Genomic DNA, 7,181 nt, shown 5'->3' with positions numbered 1-7,181 from the left:
GTTTGCGTAGTCAACTTACACACAGCTCTGACACACACACTTACCCCACCAGACATACCACCAGGGGTCTTTTCACAGTCCCCAAATCCAGAACAAATTCAAGAAAGCGTACAGTATTATATAGAGCTATTATTGCATGGAACTCCGTTCCATCTCATATTGCTCAAATGAACAACAAACCTTGTTTCAAAAAACAGATAAAGCAACACCTCACGGCACAACGCCTCTCCCCTATTTGACCTAGATAGTTTGTGTGTATGTATTGATATGTAGGCTATGTGTGCTTTTTTAAAAACATTTTTTAAATGTAGTTCTGCCCTTGAGCTGTTCTTGTCTATTCATGTTCTGTATTATGTCATGTTTCATGTTTTGTGTGGACCCCAGGAGGAGTAGCTGCTGCTTTTGCAAAAGCTAATGGGGATCCTAATAAAATACCTATACCAAATACCTGGATGTTCTCTGACACCACCACAATGTTTGAGAGAGGTTGATATTGTAGAAATGTTTTTTTTATAGTGACCAATAACTTTTAGGTTTATTTAATCTGTAATAGCAGTGGAATTACCTCATTTACATACTTAGGACACTTTGGAGAGGTTGAGGGGACACTTGGAGATGTCCTTTGACTGCACCTGACACCCCTTACTAAAACATCTGTAAAGTTCTAGCTGTTGTGTCTATCAATCCCATTCTTTTCCAGAAGTTTTCGACTTGTTGTGGAAGCCGTTTCATGTGTTTCCAGCTCTTTTCATCAATAATTGACTTATAGTTTGTCCATGAAAGATGACTTTCAAAATAAACAAAAAAACAAAAAATGGTTACTTTGTGTGCTAGATTTTGTGTGATCTGAACTGTGCCATTCCTGTCTATGTTCTGACCATTTCCTTATAAACTCCCAGGTGTTTTCTTTCCAATGATACCAAGTTTATGCATGTCCTTATCATATAACTAACTGTTCATTATTAAAAGCAGTTACTTTTGGGTATGTCTATTTAGGCGGAATTCAACATTTTTGCCATTACATTTTTAAGCACTCTTGGACTGGCAAAGTAAATGTAATATTACTAACAAATAAATGTAATAATAGCAAATCTGCTATTAGTTCAATATTAACTGCTCTAAATTGCAGTTTGTTGGCTCGATAAAAAAATATGCCGTAAAAAACAAAAACATTCTTTAGTAATAATATCATGTAGTCTACTCCTCCCTGTCCAGTGAATCTGATCAACACTAACAACTATTTCCTGCTTCTCCCAGCCAAACATTGTTTGGAGCCACCATGTGGTGCTCTATGTTTTGGTTAGAGTGAGGAGGAAGTGGTCAGAGTGAAGGGCAAGCGGGAAGTTTTCAGTGTGAGGAGAAGGTGGTCACCGCTGCAGGGCTTGGAACAGGAAGTCCTCTGGGTAGTGAATGAACCCCAGGACCCCCTCCAGACTGGGCATGGCTCCAGGGACTGGAGACAAGGAGAACCGCTGGAGCAGGGACGAGAAGAACAGGAACAGCTCCATACGGGCCAGATGCTCCCTCAGACACACACGCATACCTGGAGAGACACACACACACAAACAAACATTTAATTTGAGGGGACACCCACGCTTACCTGAGGGAGAAAGATAGTGTCATGACTCTCTCTCCTTGGTGAGGATCAAAGGTGCCAGATCAGCTTGGCAAATGGCTGACAGATAGCCAGATAGGCCGGTTTTATGACTTAACAGCCGGTCATAAATAGTTTGCAGAAACTCTCCCTCTGGCTCTCTAGTATGGTAAGACTGAAATCTCTTTGTTATAGAGAGACTTTTGCCGCCAAAACCTTTTTCTCCAAAAGATTGGACATTGGAATTTATTTCTGACATCCAAGTGTTTCGAATGGTTGGTGGGGATCTAAAGAATAATCATGTCATATTGTTTATTGTTTCATGATGTCATTAAGGATGGTATTACTAAATAACTGTATCTCTGAAAGTGTACACATTTCAGTTATCAGGTTTGCATCTAAATGTTGTATAAAATATATGATTAAGTATGAGAATTTGTAAGATAGCAATGTGATTTTAGCATTCTAAATTAGATAATAGTTTTTCATATAAACTATGCACTGTGACTAGCCACGCCCCAAGTGCCATCAGAGATCGTGTCATCGCGATGGAACTACCCTTTTACCCAGATGGCATAAAAAGCTTTGAAAACAAATCAATCTTTAGACCAGAAAACGTGAGAGTGGTGACTGCACATTTAAAATGGTTAGACCAGGAAGCCCCACGGCTTAAAATGGTTGACACTCTACAGACCAGAAAACGTGAGACGGTAGTCCATTCGTTTGAAATGGTGAAACTCTGAAACTCTCAACCTCTACACGAGGTGAAGAAGCAGATAAACGCACTAGACCTTATCATATCAGTCTGCAGCTGGCATGTATAGTCGTCTAGAGAACTTTCACTAAAGACACGAGTTGGGAAGGACAATCCCTCTCAGACAACCATTGGTACATCTGAAGTATCTATCTAACGAACACTCCATTCGAAGACAAATTGAGTCACACCAAAGTGGGATAGGACACTCAAAATCTTTTTGAGAAAGTGGTTAATCAGAGAGATGACGATCAAGGACAGCTATGCGTAAATATATACATTGCATTTCTTATCCGAATGAGCGGTGGTTAGGGTGCTAAGTATTATGATTACTGTTAGTGTAGTTTCCAAATGAAACAACGATATTTTGAATCTCTGTCTCTCCCTTCCACGCTCTTTCTACTGACCCCTCCTTCCCCTAACCAAGCAGTCATGCTATTGATAGTCCAGTCCACTAGGGACCTGCTTTCATTGTATTACGTTAGTAATCAGTAAACTGTGGGTGTTTGTATTTTGTGTTATTATTTAGTTAATTAGTAAATAAATAATTAAGCCAATTTGCGTATTGCTGATTCATCAATAAGGTTAGGGTTCTTGCAGATTGAAGGATTATGCAACGTTCAGAATGAGGCTGATGAGGTCATTATTTAATGAGTGACTGTTATCAATATAACATACAGTTGAAGTCGGAAGTTTACATACACTTAGGTTGGAGTCATTAAAACTTGTTTTTCAACCACTCCACACATTTCTTGTTAACAAACTATAGTTTTGGCAAGTCGGTTAGGACATCTACTTTGTGCATGACAAGTAATTTTTCCAACAATTGTTTACAGACAGATTATTTCATTTATATTTCACTGTATCACAATTCCAGTGGGTCAGAAGTGTACATACACTAAGTTGACTGTGCCTTTAAACAGCTTGGAAAATTCCAGAAAATGATGTCATGGCTTTAGAAGCTTCTGATAGGCTAATTGACATCATTTGAGTCAGTTGGAAGTGTACCTGTGGATGTATTTCAAGGCCTACCTTCAAACTCAGTGCCTCTTTGCTTGACATCATGAGAAAATCAAAAGAAATCAGCCAAGACCTCAGAAAAATCATTGTAGACCTCCACAAGTCTGGTTCATCCTTGGGAGCAATTTCCAAATGCCTGAAGGTACCACGTTCATCTGTACAAACAATAGTATGCAAGTATAAACACCATGGGACCACGCAGCCGTCATACCGCTCATAAAGGAGACCCGTTCTGTCTCCTAGAGATTAACGTACTTTGGTGCGAAAAGGGCAAATCAATCCCAGAACAACAGCAAAGGACTTTGTGAAGATGCTGGAGGAAACAGGTACAAAAGTATCTATATCCACAGTAAAACGAGTACTATATCGACATAACCTGAAAGGCCGCTCAGCAAGGAAGAAGCCACTGCTCCAAAACCGCCATAAAAAAGCCAGACTACGGTTTGCAACTGCACATGGGGACAAAGATCGTACTTTTTGGAGAAATGTCCTCTGGTCTGATTAAATAAAAATAGAACTGTTTGGCCATAATGACCATCGTTATGTTTGGAAGAAAAAGGGGGACGCTTGCAAGCCGAAGAACACCATCCCAACCGTGAAGCACGAAGGTGGCAGCATCATGTTGTGGGGGTGCTTTGCTGCAGGAGGGACTGGTGCACTTCACAAAATAGATGGCATCATGAGGAAGGAAAATTATGTGGATATATTGAAGCAACATCTCAAGACATCAGTCAGGAAGTTAAAGCTTGGTCGCAAATGGGTCTTCCAAATGGACAATGACCCCAAGCATACTTCCAAAGTTGTGGCAAAATGGCTTAAGGACAACAAAGTGTATTTGGCTAAGATGTATGTAAACTTCCGACTTCAACTGTATATCTTCTAAGAGTTTAATTCGGAGATGGTAACTCGTTAAACAACTTATTCCGTGGTGCCCCAAATTCCTAATGAGTTAATTGTTACATGATTAATTTAATCGAGTGACAATTAAACATAGTTTGTTGATTCGACAAATAACAGTCATCACGTTAATGTAAGTCCGTCATGATAAGAGCATGGAGAATAGTTAGTGTGACCGACTGGGTTTGAACCCAGATCATTTGCCAATAGCTCAGGAAGCTACACAAGTCTTCCGGTCTCAGGCAAGGTTACTCATCACACAAGTTTGTAATGAAAACAAGAAAACACAACAGAGATCATAACCTGAGTAACAAATGATAACTGTTGGAGGGATGGTCTGATGTATCATCTGCTGATAAAGGCAGGAAGGCGTCTCTCCTCCTGAACTGTCCGTCAGAATCCAGGAAGTGCTCTGGGTTGAAGGTGTATGGAGTTTCCTACTCGTCTTTGTCAAACAGCACCGAAGACAGGTTGGTGTAGATGGCCGTTGCAGAGAGACTGTAACTCACAGACTGCCCACCTGCCCAGCAATCAATGTGCAGGGCATGACTACTGCAATGTAGCAGCCACATGGCAAAGTTGGCACATTATGACTAACTGTACAAATCATCCATGGCTTTTGGTAGCTATTGTTAGTATTGTGCTAATGTTAGCCTTGAGCGCTGAATGTCACAAAAGTTCAGGGATAACACATGGAGGGACTGTTGTTAATGCTGTAGCTAATGTCTCTTACCTCCCCCCAGTGTTGCATCTTTGCTGGCGATTTTGGGGAAACCCAGCTGCACAATGTTGCCCATTCTCTGTGTCTCATGGATGACAGCGTCAGTGTAGGACATGTTGGGTCTGTCACACATGTTGGGCTGGCAGGACTGGCCTATCATTCTGTCTATCTCAGCCTGGACCTTCCCTGGAGGGTAAAGGTGGAGGGATCAATCAATAGATCAATCAAACAATCAATCCCCCTGTATCTCTGGGTAGTTCATCATGTAGACCAGGGCCCAGCGTAAAGGGGTGGCAACGGTCTTCATCCCAGCCTTGATCAGATCCAGGGTACATACCACCATGGTCTCTGTGTTGAAGCCAGTTTTAGGGTCCTCCTTCCTCTGAGGACGTTAAAGGGGAAGGTGGGTTGGAATGTGGCAAATAGAAAAGAGAACATGACTTATCAGTCTGGTGGAGGTGGTGCGCTACATTCACGTGATGTGTGTCTTTGACCTTTGTCCAAGTGTTGGCTACTGTTCCAGTACCATACCTTCTATATCTCTGTGAGGTACGTGTCTACAGTAGGTCGTCCCGGGGATCCTCTGGATCCCAGTCCTCCTGGTGCTTCTCTATCTCTGGATGCACAATAAATTCATTTGACTTGGTGAAAATCCATTTTTTGGGGGGAGCTAACTTGTTTACCACTTTTTCCATGTGGTTTCTTCCTTCACAGACTCCATGAAATGACGACATCTTCCTAAATATTTGGTCAAATGATGAATTTTGTGTATGGTTTCCTAGAAACAAGGGTGGCTCCAGTTACCCCTTTGGCTCAACTTACCTCACTCCCCCATACCTCATCAGTGTCATTTAGACTATATTATATGTTCACACTGTGGTTAACAGCACCTCCCTGAGGGTTGGAAGGTGCCAACTACTACGCTACTGTGCAGTGTGTGTGTACATTCCAAATTAACCCTTGTGTTTCTTTTTCAACTACACACTACTGTAACCACAATTCAAGCAAACAATCTGTCTCACGACAATCTGTAAACCATAGAGGTAGAGTTATTATGGTACACTTCAATTAAAAGCAATGTTATGTCCCAAAAATGAGATTATATTTCTATACTGTAAGCCTCTCAGAGTAGCACCTGCCGCCTACACTGACAGACTGAGTTTCATAAACCACACATCTTCACAAAGCCAACCAAAGAGGAGGGAAGTCTGTCATATAGGAAAATCAGTGCTCCCCCTTTCCATTACAAAGACATGGTTCCCACACTCTGCTGAACAAAGTTGGGCTTTCAACTAGTTTCAAATACTACCGACACCATCATCATCACATTATGAAATGACACCACTGACAACTATAGGGGCAAAACATCAGAAACGTCATCACTTATGACCTTTTTCATCTGAACATGGACTGTTTGAAGTGTTTTAACTCAAGTTTTTAGGTTCTGTTCTTGTGGGATTTCCCTTCCAGCCCTTCGATGATGGAGATGGAAACTGACTGGGGTAAAGAAATCAGAAATCTAGAGCAACACGACCGAGCTTCCAGCTCTCACACACGTACACTTTTCACACACACTCTTCTCAACACACACACATGCTCGTCACATTGGAAGAGGCACATGGTAATTCTCTCTTATATAGCTACCTAATCAATATCTGTTATAGTGGGAAGCCACACACACACTCGCACACGCACACACACGCGTAAACTGTGAAGTAATTATATTTATATCTATGGTCTTTATAGAATGCATTTAGAGTAGGCATCCTCTGATGAGGAGACAGGACCGTGAGTAAACAGTGCATTGGATTTAACTTGACTGGCATGCAGGGTGGGTGGGGTTTTCACTTTTCAATTGGTTCCATTGTAGCAGACAAGCTAGATCAAAGACACCTTTAAACACACCATAAAATTGCATAACATGTCAGCACATAATTATTGCAGCCATACCAAAAATGATATGGAGGAAAGTAGTCTACAGTACATTACTTTGTATTCTGCTAACAACACATTTAGTGGAAACAGTTATTGAGGACACCGACCTCTGAGTCAGCTGACTTAACAGAACCGCTGTGGTTCCTTAAGTGGGGCAAAGTAACGTACAAAGTTCCAGCACTTGCTAAAAGACCTCAGATCTAGGTCATTGCCTCCTTTTAAGAAGTTTCAACACCAAGTCTAAGAGCAAAGATGACAAA

Source organism: Coregonus lavaretus (assembly GCF_964263955.1).
Source record: "Coregonus lavaretus genome assembly, chromosome: 6".
Classification (NCBI taxonomy): Eukaryota; Metazoa; Chordata; class Actinopteri; order Salmoniformes; family Salmonidae; genus Coregonus; species Coregonus lavaretus.
The sequence above is the reverse complement of the archived record's forward strand: the minus strand, read 5'-3'. Positions refer to the sequence as shown.